This window comes from Pseudophryne corroboree, chromosome 11, assembly GCF_028390025.1.
Source record: "Pseudophryne corroboree isolate aPseCor3 chromosome 11, aPseCor3.hap2, whole genome shotgun sequence".
Classification (NCBI taxonomy): Eukaryota; Metazoa; Chordata; class Amphibia; order Anura; family Myobatrachidae; genus Pseudophryne; species Pseudophryne corroboree.
The window spans coordinates 199,087,958-199,115,003 of NC_086454.1; the positions used below are offsets into that span (position 1 = coordinate 199,087,958).

Consider the following 27,046-nt stretch of genomic DNA (forward strand, 5'->3'; position numbering starts at 1 on the left):
ATTTTAAATTGTAGCAATCCATATTAGACTTCCAACATTTATTAACGAGTAATAGCCTGCAGTCTTTATGTAAATAAGTTATTTTAAATGCAATTTCGGCAAACATATTACAGAATACGATTATATACGAGGACTGATTGAAAAGTAATAAGACTGCCTCTGTTTTCTGTCCCATAGGTAGACGTGGCAACGCTATGCTGGTTATTGTGAAGCTCATACATCGATGTGTCTGAACCTGCGGTTGGACTGTCATAGTCTTCTTTGTTTGGTCACAGCAAGTGGAAGATCTTCGTGGGTAATTCCAAGTTGATCGCAGCAGGAACTTTGTTAGCAGTTGGGCAAAAACCATGTGCACTGCAGGGGAGGCAGATATAACATGTGCAGAGAGAGATAGATTTGGGTGTGGTGAGTTCAATCTGCAATCTAAATTGCAGTGTAAAAATAAAGCAGCCAGTATTTACCCTGCACAGAAACAAAATAACCTACCCAAATCTAACTGTCACTGCAAATGTTATATCTGCCCCCCATGCAGTGCACATGGTTTTGCTAAACTGCTAAACATTTTCCTGCTGCGATCAACTTGGAATTACCCCCTTCATATGTTTCGTTATGGTAGATGTGGAAAATCTGTATGTGAGAAATCGGAAATGAAACTCATGAAATGTTACGGCAAGCATACAGTGGAGAAAAAATTAGCTGTGCTGCATTATTTTGATGCATTTTCAATTCCTTTGACACAATATGCTGAATCCATTCAATGAGATGCCAAGTTAAGCCGCAAGTTCGCATAAAGTCATTTAACAACATCTCCGCTGCTTTGGCAATGTTATATCTGTAACCACGGTGGATGGTCTCCCGAATGCCCTTCATCAGTTAATCACGTATTACCCTCTTTGAAGTGCTTCCACCACCGACCTACTGAAGCACAGCTAATTGTTTCTATACCTTTTGATTGCCGTAACATTTATGAGTTTAATTACCGCTTTCTCTTACGTCCTAGAGGATACTGGGGTTCCATTTAGTACCATGGGCTATAGACAGGTCCACTAGGAGCCATGAGCACTTTAAGAATTTGATAGTGTGAGCTGGCTCCTCCCTCTATGCCCCTCCTACCAGACTCAGTTTAGAAAATGTGCCCGGAGGAGCCGGTCACGCTTATGGATACTCCTGAAGAGGTTTACTGCATTTATTTAATGTGTCTGGTATTTTCAAGCAGGGCTGGATGGCTCGAGCCTGCCTGCCTGCTTCATGGGACTTAGGGGGGGGGGGGGGGCTTGCCCCACCACGGCAAGCGTACATTCCTGCAGCACGCCGCCACACCTAACAGAGCCAGGAGAAAGAAGAGTGGTGAGTACTAACCCGGCGTCCCGGTTAGCGGGTCTCTGGCCACTATGGCGGCATGAGGGTACGGAGACGCACGGCTTCTGACCGGGGCGGAATGCGTCTGCAGACACAGTACACAGCTGCGTCTCAGTACACTGTACACAGTACCCACAATGGCAAAAACAGCCTTAAAATGTTTTTCTCTCCATTTTAAGCACCAGATAACCTCAGCCAGTATAAAAAAGCAGGAAGACCGCGCGCTATTGAGCAGATCCAGCAGCTTACCAGTGCCATTTTCCCTCTGCAGTGGACACAGACGCTGACTGACAGGGGGACACAGCTCCTCCGGAGAGACTCCAGATTACCTCAGCGGTACCAGGGGGTCATAGCAGTGGGGGAGCAACTATTAGTGTACTAAGTCTCCTATCAGGGTACTTAATCTGCGACCCGGCTAAGCTTGGCATTAGCGATAAGGGCGCGGTGGGGGCTGGCTCCAAATAACTCTGTGTCTCCCTGAAGGGCTCTTTGTCGATTAATTGTGCTTAACATTTTCCTGTGTGTGTGTGTGCTGTCACATTTACATTATGTCAGGCAAAGAGTGTGTTTCTTGTACAGCGGAGTGTTCCTCTTTACCAGGGGGCTCACTACTGGGTACTCAGGGCAGTGCACCTTCCCAGAATAGCGGCGCTGAACCGGAATGGGTTAATTCCATTAAAGGAATGATCTCCATATATTTCTACTAAATTTTCCCACAATGAGAAAGAGACACAATACATAAGACAATCGATGACTGATGAGTTTATGAAAAGAGACTCAGTCCCCAACCCAGCGTCTCAATCCCCTCTAATTTGTCCGCAAAAACGATACCATATCCTGCAGTCTGACTCTGACGTTGATGGGTCAGACATAGAGGAGGGCGGGGTGGATTTGGTGGGGGGGGGGGGGTGATGCTACTCTGTCATAGGGAATACAGGCTCTTGTAGAGGCTATCAGAGATGTGCTACAAATTCCTGATAAGGTGTCAGAGGAGTGTGAGGAATCTTATTTTAATGTAAAAAAGAAGTCCTCAGTCACTTTTCCTGCATCAAAGGAATTGAATACGCTGTTTGACGAACCATGGGTTAATCCTGATATGAAATTTCAGTAAAATAACTAAGCGCATGCTTATTCCACGGCAGGATTGCCAGTTCCAAAATCTGTACTGGTCCACTCTACTAGGTCGGTGGGCTCTTCCTAGGCGGCTGCCCGGGGTGTCTCTGCTTTACAGCTCTGCCGAGCGGCTACTTGGTCTGGTTCGAATATGTTTACTAAGTTTTACAAGTTCAATACTTTGGCCTCTGAGGACCTTCAGTTTGGTCAATCAGTACTGTAGGAATCTCAGCACTGTCCCACCCAGTTTGGGAGCTTTGGTACATCCCCGTGGTACTAAATGGATCCCCAGTATCCTCTGGGACGTAAGAGAAAATAGTATTTTAATTACCTACCGGTAAATCCTTTTCTCGTAGTCCGTAGAGCATACTGTGCGCTCGCCCGGTGCTTCGTTCTTCCTGCACTGTTACTTGGTTAAGTATTGTTGGTTCAGCTGTTGCTGTTCCTGTTTAAAGTTGGGTTAGCTTAGCTTTCCTCTTGATTGTGTGTGCTGGTTCGGAATCTCACCACTATCCTTTATTTCTCTGACGTCCTAGTGGATGCTGGGAACTCCGTAAGGACCATGGGTAATAGACTGGCTCCGCAGGAGACTGGGCACTTTAAAGAAAAGATTAGGTACTATCTGGTGTGCACTGGCTCCTCCCTCTATGCCCCTCCTCCAGACCTCAGTTAGAATCTGTGCCCGGCCAGAGCTGGGTGCTCCTAGTGGGCTCTCCTGAGCTTACTAGTAAAGAAAGTATTTATTAGGTTTTTTATTTTCAGTGAGCTTCTGCTGGCAACAGACTCACTGCTACGTGGGACTAAGGGGAGAGAAGCAAACCTACCTGCTTGCAGCTAGCTTGTTCTTCTTAGGCTACTGGACACCATTAGCTCCAGAGGGTTCGAACACAGGCACCTGTCCTCGATCGTCCGTTCCCGGAGCCGCGCCGCCGCCCCCCTCGCAGAGCCAGAAGAACAGAAGCTGGAAGACGACGAAATCGGCGGCAGAAGACTCCTGTCTTCATTTAAGGTAGCGCACAGCACCGCCGCTGTGCGCCATTGCTCCCAGCACACTTACACACTCCGGTCACTGTAGGGTGCAGGGCGCTGGGGGGGGGGGGGGGGGGGGGGGCGCGCCCTGGGCAGCAATTGAAGTACCTTTTGGCAATAAAAATACATATATACAGTCTGGCACTGTATATATGTAAAAACCCCCGCCATTTTTTTACACAGAAAGCGGGACAGAAGCCCACCACTGAGGGGGCGGGGCCTTCTTACTCAGCACACCAGCGCCATTTCTCTGACGTCCTAGTGGATGCTGGGACTCCGTCAGGACCATGGGGGATTAGCGGCTCCGCAGGAGACAGGGCACAAAAATAAAAGCTTTAGGACTAGGTGGTGTGCACTGGCTCCTCCCCCTATGACCCTCCTCCAAGCCTCAGTTAGGTTTTTGTGCCCGTCCGAGCAGGGTGCAATCTAGGTGGCTCTCCTAAAGAGCTGCTTAGAAAAAGTTATTAGGTTTTTTATTTTCAGTGAGTCCTGCTGGCAACAGGCTCACTGCAACGAGGGACTTAGGGGAGAAGAAGTGAACTCACCTGCGTGCAGGATGGATTGGCTTCTTAGGCTACTGGACACCATTAGCTCCAGAGGGATCGAACACAAGCCCAGCCATGGAGTCCGGTCCCGGAGCCGCGCCGCCGACCCCCTTGCAGATGCCGAAAAGTGAAGAGGTCCAGAAACCGGCGGCAGAAGACTTTTCAGTCTTCATGAGGTAGCGCACAGCACTGCAGCTGTGCGCCATTGTTGTCAGCACACTTCACACCAGCGGTCACTGAGGGTGCAGGGCGCTGGGGGGGGGCGCCCTGGGCAGCAATGATAATACCTTGTTCTGGCTAAAAATACATCACATATAGCCCCTGGGGCTATATGGATGTATTTAACCCCTGCCAGGTCTCACAAACACCGGGAGAAGAGCCCGCCGAAATAGGGGGCGGGGCCTATCTCCTCAGCACACAGCGCCATTTTCCTGCACAGCTCCGCTGCGAGGAAGGCTCCCAGGACTCTCCCCTGCACTGCACTACAGAAACAGGGTAAAAAAACAGAGAGGGGGGGCACTTTTTTGGCGATATATTAAGCTGCTATAAAGGAAACAACACTTCTGTAGGGTTGTTCCTATATATTTATAGCGCTTGGGTGTGTGCTGGCAAACTCTCCCTCTGTCTCCCCAAAGGGCTAGTGGGGTCCTGTCTTCGATAAGAGCATTCCCTGTGTGTCTGATGTGTGTCGGTACGTGTGTGTCGACATGTATGAGGACGATGTTGGTGTGGAGGCGGAGCAATTGCCGGTAATGGTGATGTCACCCCCTAGGGAGTCGACACCGGAATGGATGGCTTTGTTTATGGAATTACGTGATAATGTCAGCACGTTACAAAAATCAGTTGACGACATGAGACGGCCGGCAAACCAGTTAGTACCTGTCCAGGCGTCTCAGACACCGTCAGGGGCTGTAAAACGCCCTTTACCTCAGTCGGTCGACACAGACCCAGACACGGACACCGAATCTAGTGTCGACGGTGAAGAAACAAACGTATTTTCCAGTAGGGCCACACTTTATATGATCACGGCAATGAAGGAGGCTTTGCATATCTCTGATACTGCAAGTACCACAAAAAGGGGTATTATGTGGGGTCTGAAAAAACTACCTGTAGTTTTTCCTGAATCAGAGGAATTGAATGAAGTCTGTGATGAAGCGTGGGTTAACCCCGATAGAAAACTGCTAATTTCAAAGAAGTTATTGGCATTATATCCTTTCCCGCCAGAGGTTAGGGCGCGCTGGGAAACACCCCCTAGGGTGGATAAGGCACTCACACGCTTATCAAAACAAGTGGCGTTACCGTCTCCTGAAACGGCCGCCCTCAAGGATCCAGCTGATAGGAGGCTGGAAACTACCCTGAAAAGTATATACACTCATACTGGTGTTATACTGCGACCAGCCATCGCCTCAGCATGGATGTGCAGTGCTGGGGTGGTTTGGTCGGATTCCCTGACTGAAAATATTGATACCCTGGATAGGGACAGTATTTTATTGACTATAGAGCAATTAAAGGATGCTTTTCTTTATATGCGAGATGCTCAGAGGGATATTTGCACTCTGGCATCGAGAGTAAGTGCGATGTCCATATCTGCCAGAAGAAGTTTATGGACGCGACAGTGGTCAGGTGATGCGGATTCCAAACGGCATATGGAAGTATTGCCGTATAAAGGGGAGGAATTATTTGGGGTCGGTCTATCGGATTTGGTGGCCACGGCAACAGCCGGGAAATCCACCTTTTTACCTCAGGTCCCCTCCCAACAGAAAAAGACACCGTCTTTTCAGCCGCAGTCCTTTCGTTCCTATAAGAACAAGCGGGCAAAAGGACAGTCATATCTGCCCCGAGGCAAAGGAAAGGGTAAGAGAGTGCACCAAGCAGCTCCCTCCCAGGAGCAGAAGCCCTCCCCGGCTTCTGCAAAGCCCTCAGCATGACGTTGGGGCTTTACAAGCGGACTCAGGGGAGGTGGGGGGTCGACTCAAGAATTTCAGCGCACAGTGGGCTCACTCACAGGTGGACCCCTGGATCCTGCAGGTAGTATCTCAGGGTTACAGGTTGGAATTCGAGAAGTCTCCCCCTCGCCGGTTCCTAAAGTCTGCTCTGCCAACGTCTCCCTCAGACAGGGCGACGGTATTGGAAGCCATTCACAAGCTGTATTCTCAGCAGGTGATAGTCAAGGTACCCCTCCTACAACAGGGAAAGGGGTATTATTCCACACTATTTGTGGTACCGAAGCCGGACGGCTCGGTAAGACCTATTCTAAATCTGAAATCTTTGAACCTGTACATACAAAACTTCAAGTTCAAGATGGAGTCACTCAGAGCAGTGATAGCGAATCTGGAAGAAGGGGACTTTATGGTGTCTCTGGACATCAAGGATGCTTACCTGCATGTCCCAATTTGCCCTTCACATCAAGGGTACCTCAGGTTCGTGGTGCAAAACTGTCATTATCAGTTTCAGACGCTGCCGTTTGGATTGTCCACGGCACCTCGGGTCTTTACCAAGGTAATGGCCGAAATGATGTTTCTTCTGCGAAGAAAAGGCGTATTAATTATCCCTTACTTGGACGATCTCCTGATAAGGGCAAGGTCCAGAGAACAGCTGGAGGACGTAGTAGCACTAACCCAAGTAGTGCTGCAACAGCACGGGTGGATTCTGAATTTTCCAAAATCTCAATTGACCCCGACGACACGTCTGCTGTTCCTGGGAATGATTCTGGACACGGTTCAGAAAAAGGTGTTTCTTCCGGAGGAGAAAGCCAGGGAGTTATCCGAACTTAAACAAAAGGGAGAAAGAAGAAGGCTCTTGTGTGGGCGCACTCATTAATGGTAGTTAAATAACTAGAATGAATAACACTAGGTTGATTAGTCAGCAGATAAAACAAAATTTATTTGGAAATATTAAGAATATAATTGCCCCTGGTTGAGGAGATGTGAATGATCCCAGATAAAAATGTTCTGGTCCTGCCTCAGGAAATGAGATGGAGAGGGGTAGAGACACTGCAAGTCATAAACCCTTTCTCACCCGGCCAGTACAGATGATCTGTATTAATGAGATCAATTAAGTCAATTGATTTTAGATTCTGTCATAATCCTAATGAAGGAATAACAGCTGTTATGGCAATAAGTAATAATAGAAACAAATCAAAGGATATACCAGGGTAAAGAAAGAAAAGGATAGGAACAAATGGTGATGCTGCTGTTGGAGTCACATACCACACATCATATGCAATGATTGATGTTCTACAACACTGAGTATTCCCTGTGAGTCTCCACCTCAGGTACTAACTCAGCCCACACTGTTTCGCTTCCAAGATCGGACGAGATCGGGCATTAGCAGTGTGGTTTGATAGTAGAAGGATTTGGTCAGACGTCCAATGAGAGTGCACCTATATAGGGGGGGATAATTAGCTGGGTCTTATAGATATAGTGTGGATCTGCTTTTTGTGTTAGGCAGGAGACATCAAGTCCCACACCGGTGGTATTGTGTCCCTGGATCACAAATGAGAGTCCACGAAAAAGGAAGATATATAGATTTATGAGAAAAACGAAGATATATAGATTTATGAAAAAAACCCTAAAAAGGATAATGGAGATTAATTAGGCTGTAGTTATTAGGAACGGGTGATAAAAATTACCCGTCCGTATAGATACAAATGGATAAAGAAACACGGATCAAGAATTTTTTTTATATATATGTGTACATTGGTACTGGTGTAAGGAACAGAAAATATGTCAAAGATAATTGTAGATACAAATAAATAGTACTGGTATATGCAATGAAATAATCACTAGTGACATGGGTGTCATTAGAAACACTTTGTGTGAATTGGAGCTGTTATAATCATTAGGATATAGGGAAATAGACATGAAATTCTCATATAACCCATGCAGCAATATGACAACAGGATCTGCAGGAGGAAAGTCAAAGAAGAATGCAGTATTTCTTTCCTAAAAATGCATTTTTTAATCCTGATGCAATAAACTAAGATGCATAAGCCTGGAAAAAGGCATAAATGAAGCTGCACGGATATAGATACAATTTCTATGACAGCTGGGCAAAAATTAGCCCAAAATGGCAGGATGGAATGATCTGACCTGAGGCTAGGAGTGAATCACTTGCAGTTGGACAAAACAGGACCCATTGGAATGGAAAACATGTTTCACCCCTGTGGGGCTTGCTCACTTCCTGGGTCTGTGTGTGAAAAGCTAGGAGATTTATACCTCCTGATTAGGACTGTATCCAATGAAAAAGGAGGCTGGGTAATTGGTGTGAGTGGATGCTGTGAACAGCTGATATCTGCAGCCAGGGGAAGTGCTGGGACGGAAAGGAAACACTGAGGTCCGCGGCGCCATTTTGGAAGAGGGCAGTTAGCCCTTAGTTGTATGGCCATGGTTCTATAATGATGAAAATATAAATAAAATAAAAATAAATGAACGAAGAACAGACCTGGTGTGCAGTGTGCGATAGGTCTGCGACTGGACTGTATATGAAAATGGACCTGAAAAAAGGAGTCCATTGCTTGCGGCCACGTGATCGCAGCAGTCTGAGGTGACTGACATGGCCTGACCCTCTGCCCTGTCAGCATTCACCGGGCAGCGTACATATAGGCGATTAGTGCGCCTTCAGATATAATAGCTGTCAGCGGTGTTTTTAGGTCCAAAAGGACGGAACAAAAACCGCCATTTTGGAATGGGGCAGATATGCCTTCGCCGAGCGACCAATGGGATACCGTTAGTGGGCTGGTTCAATGCGACCGCCGGGCAAAGTGTATAAGTGATTAGTGCACCTGCTGAGAGGATAGCTGTAGGCGGACTAGGGGGGAAAAAAACATTATCGACCATTTTAGAGTGGGGCAATTATGCCCTTGTATGCTATTAGGATATTATTGATAAGCAGATTGGATATGGCATAAGATGTGGTATATATGGGTATGTTGGGGATATGGGATGTGAAGGGATGTGACTATGGAAGTAGATGGACGGTTGTGATTGGCGATGGTAGTGACATGGGATTGTTTAGGCTGCGATTTGGGACGTGAAGTAAAGGAACGGATAGACTGGTGATGTGTGCCATGGTGTGTGCATGATTTGGTTGGGGCAAGTGAGTTGACAGGTGGGATGGGCTGTGGAGCGAAGGAAAATGGATAGGTATATGGGGAGGGAAATGGGGGGGGGGGGAAAAAGGGGGGGGGTGTGTTTTGGTTGGTGGGTGGGGGTAGGGGGGGGGTTATTATTTTGGGGGGGGGGGAGAAAAGGGGGGGGTTTGTATAGGGGTTAGGGGGTGGGAGGGGGGTGTGTTAAGGGGGGTAGGAGGGTTTGTTTATTTTGTGGGGGGGGGGTGTTTTAAGTAAGTTTTTATGGGGGGGAAAAAAAGAAATGGGGGGGGGGAAAGGTTGGGGAGTGGGGGAGTGAAAGTGGGAGGGAGGCGCTGGGTATTAATGGTGGGCTGGGTGGGTGGGTTGGAGTGTGGGGGAAAGGGGAATTAATTAGGGGGGATTTAGGGTGTTGACGGGGGGGAAAAAAAGGGGGAGGAGAGGGAAGTGAGGTTGGGGGAATAGTGCGGGGGGCTAGTGGGATGAGGTGGTTAGAAATTGTGGCAAATGAACATAAAAGCGGGTTAAAATTATTAAAATACCAAATTGTGGTAACTGATTACTAGATGTGTTGATGGGGTGTAGGTTTTTACAAGAAAGCCCCATAATTGATATTCTCATTGAGTCCCAATGGTTTTAGGCTGCCCAGACGGAAAATCCATTCGCTTTCTCTTTTTAATAGTTCTTGAGTAATATCACCTCCACGGATGCCCAACTTAATAAGATCAAGACAAAAAACTTTCAGATCCTTGGTTGATCCTTTATGAGTGGAGTAGAAGTGTCTGGCGACTGAAGTAAGTTGTTTCATTCTGGTGATATCGTGTTGAGCATTCCTGATATTTCCCATGTGTTCTAAAATCCTCTCCTTCAATTTTCTGGTGGTCATGCCTATGTATTTGAGGTCACAGCTGCAGGTTAGACAATAAATTACTGTCTGTGAGTTGCAGTTAAAGAAATGTTGTATCTTGACCGATTGTCCATATCTATCAGTAACTGCATTGTTACGTAGAATATGTGGACATAATTTGCAGTGACCACAGGGGAAGGTACCAGTTGTCTGCGGTTTTTTGGAGGTGGAAGTCATGAAGTGACTGCGGACCACATGATCCTTGATATTTTTTGACCTGCGCCAGCTCATTTGAACTGGAGTATTGGCGTATGGTGCCAGGTCCGGATCTAATTGTAATACCGGTAGATGCTTGGATATGGCGTTTTGAAGCATTCGCCATTCTGGGCAAAAGGTGCCAATAAACCTGATGTTTTCTTCTTGTACGGGTTTTTCCTTGATTTTTCTGAAAATGAGATCTTCTCTTTTGATCGTCTTAGTGGCTGAATAGGCACGTTTGAGCGAACGTTTGCTGTAGCCTCTGGTCAGAAGACGATTGGTTAGTTCCCAGCTTTTCTTGTGAAATACCGAGTCTTCCGAGCAGTTCCTTCTTAGACGCAGGTACTCCCCCTTGGGAATGTTTTCAATTGTTGGGGGAAAATGTGAACTAGTTTGGTGGAGAAGGCTGTTGGTTGCCGTTTCTTTGCGGTATAGTTCAGTTGCCAAAAAACCTGTGTTGGATTTGTAGATATTGAGATCCAGAAAGGGGACCGTTTCTGAGCTGATGGTGTATGTGAGTACTATATTGAGATCATTAGTGTTGAGCAATTTGATGAATTCTGTTAGTAGTTCTTTGTTACCATCCCAAATGATGAAAATGTCGTCAATGTAGCGAAGCCACATGACGATGTGTGAGATGTATTTTTCATTGGCAGAATTGAAGACGGTACAATGTTCCCACCATCCAAGGAAAAGGTTGGCATAAGTGGGCGCACAAGCTGCGCCCATTGCTGTCCCTCTTATTTGTAGGTAAAATTGATCTTTGAAGACAAAGTAATTTTTGGCAAGAACAAAGTGAAGTAACTGTTGGAGAAAGTTGGAGAAATCACTTTCTCCTCCTTGATCAAGAAAAAATTTAACTGCTGTGAGGCCATGGTGATGGCTAATGCTCGTGTATAGGGCCTCCACATCACACGTCACCAGCAAGAAATTATTTTCAAAATGTATATCATGAATTTTTCTTAGAAGGTCTGCTGTGTCTTGTAAGTATGATGGTAATGAGAGTACAAATTCTCGGAGATGTAGGTCAAGGAATCGACTGGGTTTTTCCAAAAGTCCCCCGTTACCTGACATAATTGGTCTGCCAGGGGGATGTTCTACGTCCTTATGTATTTTGGGTAATAGGTAGAATGTGGGTGTTTTTGGATTTTGAACTGTTAGGTATTTGAATTCTTGTTGTGTGATAGTACCTCTTGTTGCTGTGTCCTGAATCAGGTGGTTATAAGACTGAAGGAAATCCGAAGTGGGATTGCCCAAAAGCTTCTTATAACAAGTGGTATTGTCTAATTGGCGTCGAGCTTCCGTGATATACATTTGCTGTGGCCAAATGACAATATTGCCCCCCTTGTCTGATGGTTTGATGATAACGTCCCTCCAGCTTTGAAGTTCTTGTAATGCCCTTCTCTCATGGAATTTGAGATTGGAGGGGAAACGATGTATGTTCTTCTTAGTCTGGGTATATATGTTATCAAATTCTTTGGAGACTAAGTTAAGAAAGACTCGAATTTCGGGGCTGTTCTGATCCGGAGGGAAAAAGGAGGACTTGGGTCTACATGTAGGTCTAGAGGTAGAGGCTTCATTATCTGCTGATTCCATGTGGAGATCTTCTAGAATGGTAAGGGCGTTGAGGTCCTCCATGGATAAATCGGGATCAGGTGTATTGGCAAAATTTCTATTTTTTGAGAAAAATTTCTTCAGGAGGAGTTTTCTACCATAAAGTCGAAGGTCTTTTTCCCACATAAATCGGTCAAAAGATCGGGAAGGTGAGAAAGAGAGTCCCTTGGTAAGTATGGTCATATGATCTGAAGATAAGATTTTGTCAGATAAATTGATGACTTGTAATTGGCCTGTGGAGGCCAGATCTACCGTGTTGTCTTTCTCTGTCTCACAGGATATCTCGGGTTCCGGGGTATATCCCAATCTGAGTTTCTTGGGTTGTCTCTTCTGTCCCCCTCGCCTTGTCTTCCTCGTGATTTGAGGTGGCCTCTCCCTCTCTGGCCTCGTTCTAAAAAACGTGGGGAGAATTCTTCAGTGTCTTCTCGATCAAAGTTTTCACTAGCCGAGTCGCCGCTATTTGAGGATTCGAATTCTGATAGTGTGGAGTCCTCCCGTGTTTTTTTACTGTTGTTCCTGTTGTTAGGGGGTGGCGGGTTCCACCTGAAAACGTCTCCTTTGGAAAAGTCTCTCTTATCCCGCATAAACTTTCCTCGTTTACGGTCTACAATGTTGCGTTCATAGTTGTCGATCTCTTTTTTGAATTTTTCAAAGGCAGTCTGAAAATTCGAATCCTTTTCCCAAGTCTCCAGGGTCTTTCCCAAATCTGCGATTTCTTTTTCCACCTGATCAATTACTAGAGTGTCGTGTTTTATTAGTATGTGTAATAATTCGTTAGAACATTTCAGAAGGGCTGTTTCCCATTCTGTTTTTAAATTGTCCGTCGCGAGCGGAAAAGAGGGGAAGATCTTGGGTCTTAGGCCTCTTGGTGCAATTTTATGTTTTACATAATTTTCTAGAGTGGTTACATCCCACGATAGGCGAACTCTTCTCTGTAAGTTCTTCTGTAATTTGGAAAAACTTGTTTTCCAATCACTGCTTAAAGAGGTTGGTTCCGATGTCTCAGAAAATGGATCACCAAAATTGTCCAGGTTTTGGCGTCTTGTTAATTCATTTTTTAGGGAAAATGTGGTCATAATTGAGTATGATATTGTCGTAAGTAGATGTCCACAGTGCAAGGGTGAATGAGAATTATTGTTTGTTTTTTATTTTTGGGGATCACGGGGCAAAAAAGGTTAATAAGTGTGAGAATAGAAATGATAATGGACCGTGCCTATGGGTCAGAGGCTGATGTATTCACCAGCATAGAATAATAACTGTTACACAAAGGGGGCGACCCGGCACCGGTCTGAAAATAGTTTTTGATTACAGAAAAACCAAATTTGGACAATTTTCAAGTAAAATCTTTAATATAATGTCCAGTTTGGGGGTGCGCCCAGAGCCAGTGACATATGCATAAACAAAAGGGAGAAAGAAGAAGGCTCTTGTGTGGGCGCACTCATTAATGGTAGTTAAATAACTAGAATGAATAACACTAGGTTGATTAGTCAGCAGATAAAACAAAATTTATTTGGAAATATTAAGAATATAATTGCCCCTGGTTGAGGAGATGTGAATGATCCCAGATAAAAATGTTCTGGTCCTGCCTCAGGAAATGAGATGGAGAGGGGTAGAGACACTGCAAGTCATAAACCCTTTCTCACCCGGCCAGTACAGATGATCTGTATTAATGAGATCAATTAAGTCAATTGATTTTAGATTCTGTCATAATCCTAATGAAGGAATAACAGCTGTTATGGCAATAAGTAATAATAGAAACAAATCAAAGGATATACCAGGGTAAAGAAAGAAAAGGATAGGAACAAATGGTGATGCTGCTGTTGGAGTCACATACCACACATCATATGCAATGATTGATGTTCTACAACACTGAGTATTCCCTGTGAGTCTCCACCTCAGGTACTAACTCAGCCCACACTGTTTCGCTTCCAAGATCGGAAGAGATCGGGCATTAGCAGTGTGGTTTGATAGTAGAAGGATTTGGTCAGACGTCCAATGAGAGTGCACCTATATAGGGGGGGATAATTAGCTGGGTCTTATAGATATAGTGTGGATCTGCTTTTTGTGTTAGGCAGGAGACATCAAGTCCCACACCGGTGGTATTGTGTCCCTGGATCACAAATGAGAGTCCACGAAAAAGGAAGATATATAGATTTATGAGAAAAACGAAGATATATAGATTTATGAAAAAAACCCTAAAAAGGATAATGGATATCCTTTTTAGGGTTTTTTTCATAAATCTATATATCTTCGTTTTTCTCATAAATCTATATATCTTCCTTTTTCGTGGACTCTCATTTGTGATCCAGGGACACAATACCACCGGTGTGGGACTTGATGTCTCCTGCCTAACACAAAAAGCAGATCCTCACTATATCTATAAGACCCAGCTAATTATCCCCCCCTATATAGGTGCACTCTCATTGGACGTCTGACCAAATCCTTCTACTATCAAACCACACTGCTAATGCCCGATCTCGTCCGATCTTGGAAGCGAAACAGTGTGGGCTGAGTTAGTACCTGAGGTGGAGACTCACAGGGAATACTCAGTGTTGTAGAACATCAATCATTGCATATGATGTGTGGTATGTGACTCCAACAGCAGCATCACCATTTGTTCCTATCCTTTTCTTTTTTTCACTGAAGAAATTTTTATTAGAGAAGTTTTTACATTACAGGACATACATAACGTTATGTAAACAAAAATAAAGCAATAATACTGTAGCTGCATGTCTGATAATCATTCTATGTATTTGTAAAGTAGTATTAATACTTAAATTAGAGATCTTAAGAGTTGGAAATAAAGAAGAAGTGCGGAAAATGAGTAAGAGAAGAGATAGGTAAAGAATATAGTGCAGAATAGGGGGGATGTTGACCGTCGGTCGTTCAGGGACCCTGCAGGAGGGCTGCGCATATTTCTTTGTATTTTGGTTAAACAGTATGTAAACTTAAATATAAAAGTAAATAAAAATTGGGAAAAATGGGTTAAGCATCATCTATTGCCCGCCAAGGCGTTCCGGGGGGTAGAGCCAGATGAGTGATACTCTAACCACGGTAGCCATTTCAGTAGAGGAGATTGGGGAGCTAGAGAATATTTAATGCTCATAGTTTCCATTTCACAATTGTGCTGTATTGACGTTACAATTTTGGATAAGCGTGGGGGGTCTGATCTTTTCCAATACTGCGCAATTGCGGCCCTGGCAGCCATGAGAATATGGCCTATCACATAAGAGTATTCAGGGGGTATATGAGGAGGAAAGTAATGTAAAAAGACAATTTCGGGGCGGAGGGGGAGGGTAACCTTTGTGATCTTTTCAATTAGCCCAAAGATCTCTATCCACAATGGTCTGATAACTGGGCATGTCCAAAATATGTGGGTTAGAGTGCCCTCTGATCCACATTGCCTCCAACAAAATTTAGAGGAATCTGGCCAGATCCTATGGAGTCTATCAGGAGTATGATATAGACCATGTATCAGTTTGAACATCATTTCAGTGTGGTTGATGCACCTAGACATTTTAAAGATGTTCATAAAAATATTTTCCCAATCTTGCTCAGTCAGAGAGATATTAAATTCCGCTTCCCACCGTGTTTGAACATGTAGTTTCTTGTCATTGAGTGGGGAGAGGAGCGTAACATACCACTGAGATATACTACCTTTGTGCTGTATGGAGGAAAGGTTACTTAAAATATATGGGGGTGGGGTAGGTGGGATGAGAGGGTTCGGCATGTTTGCCCCAATCCAATGTCTGATACGTAAGTACTTGTAAAAATCCTTTGTTGGTATCAGATATTGGGTTTGTAGTTGTTGAAAGGTTTTCAGCTCTGATTTGTCATACAAATCCTTGATCTGTCGAACCCCCAACTCCTGCCAGTTCCGTATTGGTAGGTCTGGGAGTATTTTGGAAATTGCTAAAATGGATAAGTGCGTAGAGGGAAGCGGGCAGTCGCCCAGGTTATTAACTAATCTGTCCCAGACCTTAAGAGAGTTAGCTATACTCCTTATAAGTTTGGTAGACGGGGGTCTATGTGGTGGTTTGACCCAGATTAAATCTGGGAGAGGGAATCCTGTGCACATATTACTTTCAATATTCACCCATGGTTTTATGGGGTCAGTCTGGAGCCAGTCCTTTATCTGATCAAGTAAACATGCATGCTGATATAGCTCAAGGTTAGGAAATGCAAGACCCCCCTTATCTTTGGATCTAAAGAGACGGTTTCTAGCTATCCTGGGTTTTTTGCCCTTCCAAATAAAAGTAGACATGACAGCATAAAATTTGTTAAGGAGAGTAAACGGTACTAAGTAAGGTATGGCTCTAAAGAGGTAAAGGATTTTAGGGAGGAGCATCATTTTAATTGATGAAAGGCGCCCCAGCCATGAGATTTCGTAGTTCGTCCACTGTTTGGTGAGGGTACGGAATTGGGCCAAGAGGGGAAGGTAGTTACACTCCACCGTGGGATGAGAACTGGAAGGAATCTTAATCCCAAGGTATTGGATGGAAGAGTCCTGCCAGGCGTAGGGATATGTAGATTGTAGAGATTGGAGTGGGATTGGTTCAATATCAAATGCCAATGCCTCTGTTTTAGCCGTATTTAGTTTATAGTAGGAGATTTTGGAGTAGTCTTGCAAGATATCGTGGATAGCTGGGAGGGAAATTTCAGGTTTAGTTACGAACAACAGGACGTCATCTGCAAACAGGCAAATCTTGTGTTGTGTGGGACCTATGTAGACTCCGCTAACTAGGGTGGACGCTCTAATTTTCTCTGCTAGGGGTTCTATGGCTAAAATGAAAATTAATGGTGACAGTGGGCATCCCTGGCGAGTGCCGTTGGTGATGGGGAAAGTATCGGATAGGAACCCGTTACTAAAAACGTGTGCTGAGGGGTACATGTATAGGCGTAGGACGTTCTGTAAGAATTGACCCGTGAACCCAAACCTGGCAAGAACTTCTGACATGTATACCCAGTGAATCCTGTCGAAAGCTTTCTCCGCATCTAGTGAAAGCAACAATAAGGGCTCCCTCGACATGGAGCGGGCCTCTAGAAGGGAGAAGACTCTCCTGGTATTGTCAGAGGCTTGGCGTCCTATAGTGAAGCCCGCTTGATCTTGATGAACCAATGCGGGAATCAGCGGGTTCAGTCTATTTGCAAGTAGTTTGGCATACATCTTTATATCTGTGTTCAAAAGTGCTATGGGTCTATAGTTTGCGCAGAGGGATGGGTTCTTGCCAGGTTTGAGAATCGTTATCACCCGTGCTTCCAACATTTCTCTAGGAAAAGGGTTAGAGGAAGCATCATTGTACAGATTAAGGAGGAGTGGGGAGAGTGAGTCCTGAAATGTGATGTAAAAGAGATTAATGAACCCGTCCGGCCCAGGGGCTTTGTCTTTTTTAAGGGCTTTCAGGGAAGACTGAATTTCTCTCTCAGTCCAGGGTGTACAAAGTGTGGAGGCATCCTCGGGGGAAATGGAAGGTAGGTTAATGGAGTCTAGAAAAGACCGTATAAGCTGCAAGGAAGGTTGCGGGGTTAGTGGGTCCTGTTTGAGGTTGTATAGCTTCCTATAATAGGAGGCAAATTGGTTTGCAATGTCTTTAGGGTTCAGTGACGGCGGTCCGTCTGAGTTCGCCAAGTATTTAATTCTATTGATAAGATTTTTCCCTCTGAGTTTCCGCGCCAATAATTTACCCGCCCTATTGCCTAATGTATAGTATTTCTGCTTTAGGTTAGAGAGAGCTCTTTGTACGTGTAAAAAGTAAAGACTGTTTAATTTCCTCTTTGCTTCAGTTAGAGACGTTAGGGTGACATCATCGGTAGGGGATTGTTTATGTTTGGTTTCTAGCGTCGTCACCTCCAGCTCATAAGCCAACTGGACTTCCCGGTCTCGACGCGCTATATGAGCTGAAGCATGGATAGCTGCACCTCGCAGGACTGCTTTAAGAGCACACCAATGATTGGAGATGGAGGTATCTGCGGGACTGTTTGTGGCCAAATAGGAAGACAAGGCCTCTCGTAATATAGAGACTCCGTCCTCATCTTTCAAAATGTAGTCCCGTAGTCTCCAGGGGCGTGGTGCTGGGGTATGTGTTTTGTATGACCAAGTCCAAAGTAATGGCGCGTGGTCTGACCATGATATCGGCAGTATTTTGACATTGGGAATTGATTGTAATGTCCATTTATCCGTCAGGAGCAAATCGATCCTAGAATAGGATCTGTGCACTGCCGAATAAAATGTATAGTCTCTGGCCCCTATGTTCCTGATTCTCCAAGCATCATATAGGTCAAATTCGGCTAGTAGGTGTGAGAAGGAGGAAGCCAGTGCTTTGGCTGCATTAGCGGACTGTTTGTCGAGTTTCGAGGATTTATCAAGATTGGGGTCAGGGGCTAGGTTAAAGTCACCCATCAGGAAAACCGCTCCTTTCTTGACACTGTATAGCTTTTGAAAGAAGGATTTCAGGAATCTGGGTTGATTAGAATTAGGGGCATATAGGGAGACCAACGTTACATATTTGGTTCGTAGCTTCCCCACTAGAATCAGGTATCTACCATTTCCATCTACCCATTTATTTTCCAATTGGAAAGAGCACGATTTATGGAAGAGGATAGCGACACCGTTCCTCTTGAACGGCCCACAAGAGATATAGTGAACCGGGTAGTTGGTATTGGAGAACTGAGGGGGGGAGTGTAGTGGGAAGTGGGATTCTTGTATAGCTACTATATCTGCTTTTTGATCTGTAAAGTATTTTAGGGCCAGACGCCTCTTATTAGGTGAATTAAGCCCCTTAACATTAAGACTTAGAAAGGTGGCCATGAGGGAGGGTATGAGGGGGTGATACATAGCATGGCTAAAAGCGTCAGTAACTCATGCAGCCATTTTTCATGCATATCGGCACAGTCCTGTAAGATTGAAATATAGTCAACATCAGAAGAGAAAAGAATATGGGGGTAGAGGACAGAACAAGAGAAAAAACATGGAAAAAAAACAGAAATGGCATCCATAAAGGAGCCAGATATCCCGTCACAAGGGTATCGTGACGGATAGGTGTGGGTGGGTGGCATACCAGCCAACTTTTCCCACCGTCGCCTCCAAACCAGAACATGTTTAACATATAATCATCAATCACAATGATGGATATGGTAGATAGAAAAAACTAAGCAAATGTAGGTCATCCTAAGATTATAGGAAATGGCGTTTGTTGTCTATTTGAAGCATAGACAGGTCTACTTCTATCTAAGTTTAAACAAAAACATCGAAACATCCGACTCAAAGTATTGGCTATAGTATAATGAAATATAGCTACAAATGAGCCTGCATGGGAAAAAACAAAACCTGAGTAGTAATTATCATATGGTTGTTATATGGGTATTCCCAAGTGTTTCTCAGCCCGGGGCTAGTGTCCAGTCTTGGGCAATCCGTTTCGGTGATGTAGCTGGGGGGACAGGCTGCATGTCGAGAGGAATGTCCCATTTTTCCAGAGTTTTAGCTCCATCCTCTGGTGTGGTGATGACGGTGGTTGTGCCATTACGTAGCACGATCAGTTTAGTGGGGAAACCCCACTTATATTGAACCGTAGCTTTTCGTAAAGCTGATGTAATGTTGAAGAATGATCGCCTTTTGGCCATAGTCGCTGGAGACAGGTCCTGGAAAAGTTGGAGAGAGCCCAGGCAAGTCGCCGTAGTTGAAGCGGGCAGTGCTGCACGTAGAATCTTTTCCTTAGTGTGAAAAAAATGAACCCTGAGAAGTGTGTCCCGGGAGGCCTGAGCAGGTGCTTGTCTAGACTTCGGGAGTCTATGAATCCTGTCAATCAGGAGGTCAGGTAGTGGGACGTCAGGTATCAATTTGTGGAAAAGATCTGTGGCGTATCCATATAAGTCAGCATTTGGAACATCATCAGGAATGCCTCTTATCTTTATATTATTCCTACGTGAGCGGTCCTCCAAATCTGTAGTTTTGTCTCGGATGATAGCGACCTCGTCCAGGAGAGCGTCATGTGCAGAGATCAGGTCATTATGTGATGTTACTAGCTCTTCCATCTTGTGTTCGATATGATCTGTCCTGTCACCGATTTCAGAAATATCAGCGCGGAGGGCTTGTATATTGGATCTAAGCTCAGATGTAATGTCTGACTTGAAAGAGGCTAGCAGGGAGTGGATTGATCGTAGCGTGACCGGACCATCTAAGGAGTCCATCTCAGCTTGTGCGGCATGGGCCGTGTTGCTTATTATTAATGAAGTTGCTTGAGATGTTTGAGCCAAATTCGGCGAGGAAAGTGTTGTATGAGTCTTCTTCTTACCGGAGGAGGAGGACCCAAAGAAATTCACTTGTGAAGCAGATTTAGACCCCTTCGATTTCTTTGGAGGCATGTCGAGATGTCCCTGGAGGGATTAGTAGATCATATAGGTAAAGAGAGGATGACCGTGGTGAGTGGTTATTCAGGCAGGAAGCGACGGCGGGGCAGTCATGTTGTTAGAAGGGCATCATCTTCACAGGGGAGGTCGCACCCTATATATTGTATTGGTTAGCGGCGGGTGTATGCCTGCGTGTTCCTGAAAAATCAAGCGATATGCACTTGAGAGTCGAGCAGGGCCATAGGACGTTTACTTCTTTCCTGGTCCCGTGATTCCTGGTTCCCAACCCGGGCCAGCCGGCGGTCAGGGTCTTCCGTGAAGAGGTTCAGGGATAACCAGGGAGACTCTGTGTATTTTGTGTGCTGCTGATATTCACCCTCTGGGGGAGGGAGGCTGTGGCTGCAACTCTGGGTGTCAGGTGGCGATATCTACAGCCACCCGGTATTTCCAGAGGGTTCAGTGCAGGAAAAGGCTGTTGGATAAATTAATAAAATGTGCCCAGTATTAGGGTGATTTCTCCTTGGCCTGCCGAATTCTCGTTCCGGTCCCGGAACTTGTGGCTGGGCCTCTTCAAAACTTTAATCCCCGGTCTGTGTGTGTGGGGAGCGGAGGCCTTGCCAATTGGGCCTGCGTCGTGGGCTGTAGTGTCTGGGCGCTAGCGGGTGGAAGTGCGAGAGGTGCCTCGGGCGCCGCAGGGCCGCCGGATAGCGAGGGACTAATAAACTATTCAAAGCCTACCAGCCGTCGCCTCCGTCCGGACCGCGGGTACCCAGGGCCTCCGTCTCCGTCCTCACTTCACTGACGTGCGGGTCTGAGGGGTTACCGTCTCCGTGTCCCGTCTGTGTCTCCTTCGTGTCCCGCTGCCTCCCGCTCCAGGTAGATACAGTATCTGTCTTCTAGCTCCCCGGTGTGGGTAAAACACTCGGCCGAGTGTCGGATCCGGGAGGGGGGGATTACTACTCCAGTCCCCGGCTTCACAGAGAGGGGTAGGCCGCAACCTGCAGTGACCCTTAAAAGGGTCCCCCGGCTCCGCAGTCGCTACCCCTCGATGAGGTGGGTCCAGGCAGGGCCACAATGTGATAAGAGGCCAGTGTTATGGCTAAACAAGCGGCTTTAGAGGTCTCTATAGGAAGGGTTTTCAGGAGCTCTTGTAAAACCCTTCTGCTCAGTTTGCTGGCCAGGCCACACCCCCGTTCCTATCCTTTTCTTTCTTTACCCTGGTATATCCTTTGATTTGTTTCTATTATTACTTATTGCCATAACAGCTGTTATTCCTTCATTAGGATTATGACAGAATCTAAAATCAATTGACTTAATTGATCTCATTAATACAGATCATCTGTACTGGCCGGGTGAGAAAGGGTTTATGACTTACAGTGTCTCTACCCCTCTCCATCTCATTTCCTGAGGCAGGACCAGAACATTTTTATCTGGGATCATTCACATCTCCTCAACCAGGGGCAATTATATTCTTAATATTTCCAAATAAATTTTGTTTTATCTGCTGACTAATCAACCTAGTGTTATTCATTCTAGTTATTTAACTACCATTAATGAGTGTGCCCACACAAGAGCCTTCTTCTTTCTCCCTTTTGTTTATGCATATGTCACTGGCTCTGGGCGCACCCCCAAACTGGACATTATATTAAAGATTTTACTTGAAAATTGTCCAAATTTGGTTTTTCTGTAATCAAAAACTATTTTCAGACCGGTGCCGGGTCGCCCCCTTTGTGTAACAGTTATTATTCTATGCTGGTGAATACATCAGCCTCTGACCCATAGGCACGGTCCATTATCATTTCTATTCTCACACTTATTAACCTTTTTTGCCCCGTGATCCCCAAAAATAAAAAACAAACAATAATTCTCATTCACCCTTGCACTGTGGACATCTACTTACGACAATATCATACTCAATTATGACCACATTTTCCCTAAAAAATGAATTAACAAGACGCCAAAACCTGGACAATTTTGGTGATCCATTTTCTGAGACATCGGAACCAACCTCTTTAAGCAGTGATTGGAAAACAAGTTTTTCCAAATTACAGAAGAACTTACAGAGAAGAGTTCGCCTATCGTGGGATGTAACCACTCTAGAAAATTATGTAAAACATAAAATTGCACCAAGAGGCCTAAGACCCAAGATCTTCCCCTCTTTTCCGCTCGCGACGGACAATTTAAAAACAGAATGGGAAACAGCCCTTCTGAAATGTTCTAACGAATTATTACACATACTAATAAAACACGACACTCTAGTAATTGATCAGGTGGAAAAAGAAATCGCAGATTTGGGAAAGACCCTGGAGACTTGGGAAAAGGATTCGAATTTTCAGACTGCCTTTGAAAAATTCAAAAAAGAGATCGACAACTATGAACGCAACATTGTAGACCGTAAACGAGGAAAGTTTATGCGGGATAAGAGAGACTTTTCCAAAGGAGACGTTTTCAGGTGGAACCCGCCACCCCCTAACAACAGGAACAACAGTAAAAAAACACGGGAGGACTCCACACTATCAGAATTCGAATCCTCAAATAGCGGCGACTCGGCTAGTGAAAACTTTGATCGAGAAGACACTGAAGAATTCTCCCCACGTTTTTTAGAACGAGGCCAGAGAGGGAGAGGCCACCTCAAATCACGAGGAAGACAAGGCGAGGGGGACAGAAGAGACAACCCAAGAAACTCAGATTGGGATATACCCCGGAACCCGAGATATCCTGTGAGACAGAGAAAGACAACACGGTAGATCTGGCCTCCACAGGCCAATTACAAGTCATCAATTTATCTGACAAAATCTTATCTTCAGATCATATGACCATACTTACCAAGGGACTCTCTTTCTCACCTTCCCGATCTTTTGACCGATTTATGTGGGAAAAAGACCTTCGACTTTATGGTAGAAAACTCCTCCTGAAGAAATTTTTCTCAAAAAATAGAAATTTTGCCAATACACCTGATCCCGATTTATCCATGGAGGACCTCAACGCCCTTACCATTCTAGAAGATCTCCACATGGAATCAGCAGATAATGAAGCCTCTACCTCTAGACCTACATGTAGACCCAAGTCCTCCTTTTTCCCTCCGGATCAGAACAGCCCCGAAATTCGAGTCTTTCTTAACTTAGTCTCCAAAGAATTTGATAACATATATACCCAGACTAAGAAGAACATACATCGTTTCCCCTCCAATCTCAAATTCCATGAGAGAAGGGCATTACAAGAACTTCAAAGCTGGAGGGACGTTATCATCAAACCATCAGACAAGGGGGGCAATATTGTCATTTGGCCACAGCAAATGTATATCACGGAAGCTCGACGCCAATTAGACAATACCACTTGTTATAAGAAGCTTTTGGGCAATCCCACTTCGGATTTCCTTCAGTCTTATAACCACCTGATTCAGGACACAGCAACAAGAGGTACTATCACACAACAAGAATTCAAATACCTAACAGTTCAAAATCCAAAAACACCCACATTCTACCTATTACCCAAAATACATAAGGACGTAGAACATCCCCCTGGCAGACCAATTATGTCAGGTAACGGGGGACTTTTGGAAAAACCCAGTCGATTCCTTGACCTACATCTCCGAGAATTTGTACTCTCATTACCATCATACTTACAAGACACAGCAGACCTTCTAAGAAAAATTCATGATATACATTTTGAAAATAATTTCTTGCTGGTGACGTGTGATGTGGAGGCCCTATACACGAGCATTAGCCATCACCATGGCCTCACAGCAGTTAAATTTTTTCTTGATCAAGGAGGAGAAAGTGATTTCTCCAACTTTCTCCAACAGTTACTTCACTTTGTTCTTGCCAAAAATTACTTTGTCTTCAAAGATCAATTTTACCTACAAATAAGAGGGACAGCAATGGGCGCAGCTTGTGCGCCCACTTATGCCAACCTTTTCCTTGGATGGTGGGAACATTGTACCGTCTTCAATTCTGCCAATGAAAAATACATCTCACACATCGTCATGTGGCTTCGCTACATTGACGACATTTTCATCATTTGGGATGGTAACAAAGAACTACTAACAGAATTCATCAAATTGCTCAACACTAATGATCTCAATATAGTACTCACATACACCATCAGCTCAGAAACGGTCCCCTTTCTGGATCTCAATATCTACAAATCCAACACAGGTTTTTTGGCAACTGAACTATACCGCAAAGAAACGGCAACCAACAGCCTTCTCCACCAAACTAGTTCACATTTTCCCCCAACAATTGAAAACATTCCCAAGGGGGAGTACCTGCGTCTAAGAAGGAACTGCTCGGAAGACTCGGTATTTCACAAGAAAAGCTGGGAACTAACCAATCGTCTTCTGACCAGAGGCTACAGCAAACGTTCGCTCAAACGTGCCTATTCAGCCACTAAGACGATCAAAAGAGAAGATCTCATTTTCAGAAAAATCAAGGAAAAACCCGTACAAGAAGAAAACATCAGGTTTATTGGCACCTTTTGCCCAGAATGGCGAATGCTTCAAAACGCCATATCCAAGCATCTACCGGTATTACAATTAGATCCGGACCTGGCACCATACGCCAATACTCCAGTTCAAATGAGCTGGCGCAGGTCAAAAAATATCAAGGATCATGTGGTCCGCAGTCACTTCATGACTTCCACCTCCAAAAAACCGCAGACAACTGGTACCTTCCCCTGTGGTCACTGCAAATTATGTCCACATATTCTACGTAACAATGCAGTTACTGATAGATATGGACAATCGGTCAAGATACAACATTTCTTTAACTGCAACTCACAGACAGTAATTTATTGTCTAACCTGCAGCTGTGACCTCAAATACATAGGCATGACCACCAGAAAATTGAAGGAGAGGATTTTAGAACACATGGGAAATATCAGGAATGCTCAACACGATATCACCAGAATGAAACAACTTACTTCAGTCGCCAGACACTTCTACTCCACTCATAAAGGATCAACCAAGGATCTGAAAGTTTTTTGTCTTGATCTTATTAAGTTGGGCATCCGTGGAGGTGATATTACTCAAGAACTATTAAAAAGAGAAAGCGAATGGATTTTCCGTCTGGGCAGCCTAAAACCATTGGGACTCAATGAGAATATCAATTATGGGGCTTTCTTGTAAAAACCTACACCCCATCAACACATCTAGTAATCAGTTACCACAATTTGGTATTTTAATAATTTTAACCCGCTTTTATGTTCATTTGCCACAATTTCTAACCACCTCATCCCACTAGCCCCCCGCACTATTCCCCCAACCTCACTTCCCTCTCCTCCCCCTTTTTTTCCCCCCCGTCAACACCCTAAATCCCCCCTAATTAATTCCCCTTTCCCCCACACTCCAACCCACCCACCCAGCCCACCATTAATACCCAGCGCCTCCCTCCCACTTTCACTCCCCCACTCCCCAACCTTTCCCCCCCCCCATTTCTTTTTTCCCCCCCCATAAAAACTTACTTAAAACACCCCCCCCCCACAAAATAAACAAACCCTCCTACCCCCCTTAACACACCCCCCTCCCACCCCCTAACCCCTATACAACCCCCCCCCCCCTTTTCTCCCCCCCCCCAAAATAATAACCCCCCCCCCTACCCCCACCCACCAACCAAAACACCCCCCCCCCCCCCTTTCCCCCCCCCCCCCATTTCCCTCCCCATATACCTATCCATTTTCCTTCGCTCCACAGCCCATCCCACCTGTCAACTCACTTGCCCCAACCAAATCATGCACACACCATGGCACACATCACCAGTCTATCCGTTCCTTTACTTCACGTCCCAAATCGCAGCCTAAACAATCCCATGTCACTACCATCGCCAATCACAACCGTCCATCTACTTCCATAGTCACATCCCTTCACATCCCATATCCCCAACATACCCATATATACCACATCTTATGCCATATCCAATCTGCTTATCAATAATATCCTAATAGCATACAAGGGCATAATTGCCCCACTCTAAAATGGTCGATAATGTTTTTTTCCCCCCTAGTCCGCCTACAGCTATCCTCTCAGCAGGTGCACTAATCACTTATACACTTTGCCCGGCGGTCGCATTGAACCAGCCCACTAACGGTATCCCATTGGTCGCTCGGCGAAGGCATATCTGCCCCATTCCAAAATGGCGGTTTTTGTTCCGTCCTTTTGGACCTAAAAACACCGCTGACAGCTATTATATCTGAAGGCGCACTAATCGCCTATATGTACGCTGCCCGGTGAATGCTGACAGGGCAGAGGGTCAGGCCATGTCAGTCACCTCAGACTGCTGCGATCACGTGGCCGCAAGCAATGGACTCCTTTTTTCAGGTCCATTTTCATATACAGTCCAGTCGCAGACCTATCGCACACTGCACACCAGGTCTGTTCTTCGTTCATTTATTTTTATTTTATTTATATTTTCATCATTATAGAACCATGGCCATACAACTAAGGGCTAACTGCCCTCTTCCAAAATGGCGCCGCGGACCTCAGTGTTTCCTTTCCGTCCCAGCACTTCCCCTGGCTGCAGATATCAGCTGTTCACAGCATCCACTCACACCAATTACCCAGCCTCCTTTTTCATTGGATACAGTCCTAATCAGGAGGTATAAATCTCCTAGCTTTTCACACACAGACCCAGGAAGTGAGCAAGCCCCACAGGGGTGAAACATGTTTTCCATTCCAATGGGTCCTGTTTTGTCCAACTGCAAGTGATTCACTCCTAGCCTCAGGTCAGATCATTCCATCCTGCCATTTTGGGCTAATTTTTGCCCAGCTGTCATAGAAATTGTATCTATATCCGTGCAGCTTCATTTATGCCTTTTTCCAGGCTTATGCATCTTAGTTTATTGCATCAGGAT

General features: G+C 45.1%; 1 protein-coding gene across 3 annotated transcripts in view; it reads left to right on the forward strand.

Annotated features, from left to right (window-relative positions):
• MEN1 (menin 1) overlaps window positions 1-27,046 on the forward strand; it is a 183,182-nt gene that overhangs the window by 58,886 nt on the left and 97,250 nt on the right. The window lies entirely within an intron of this gene.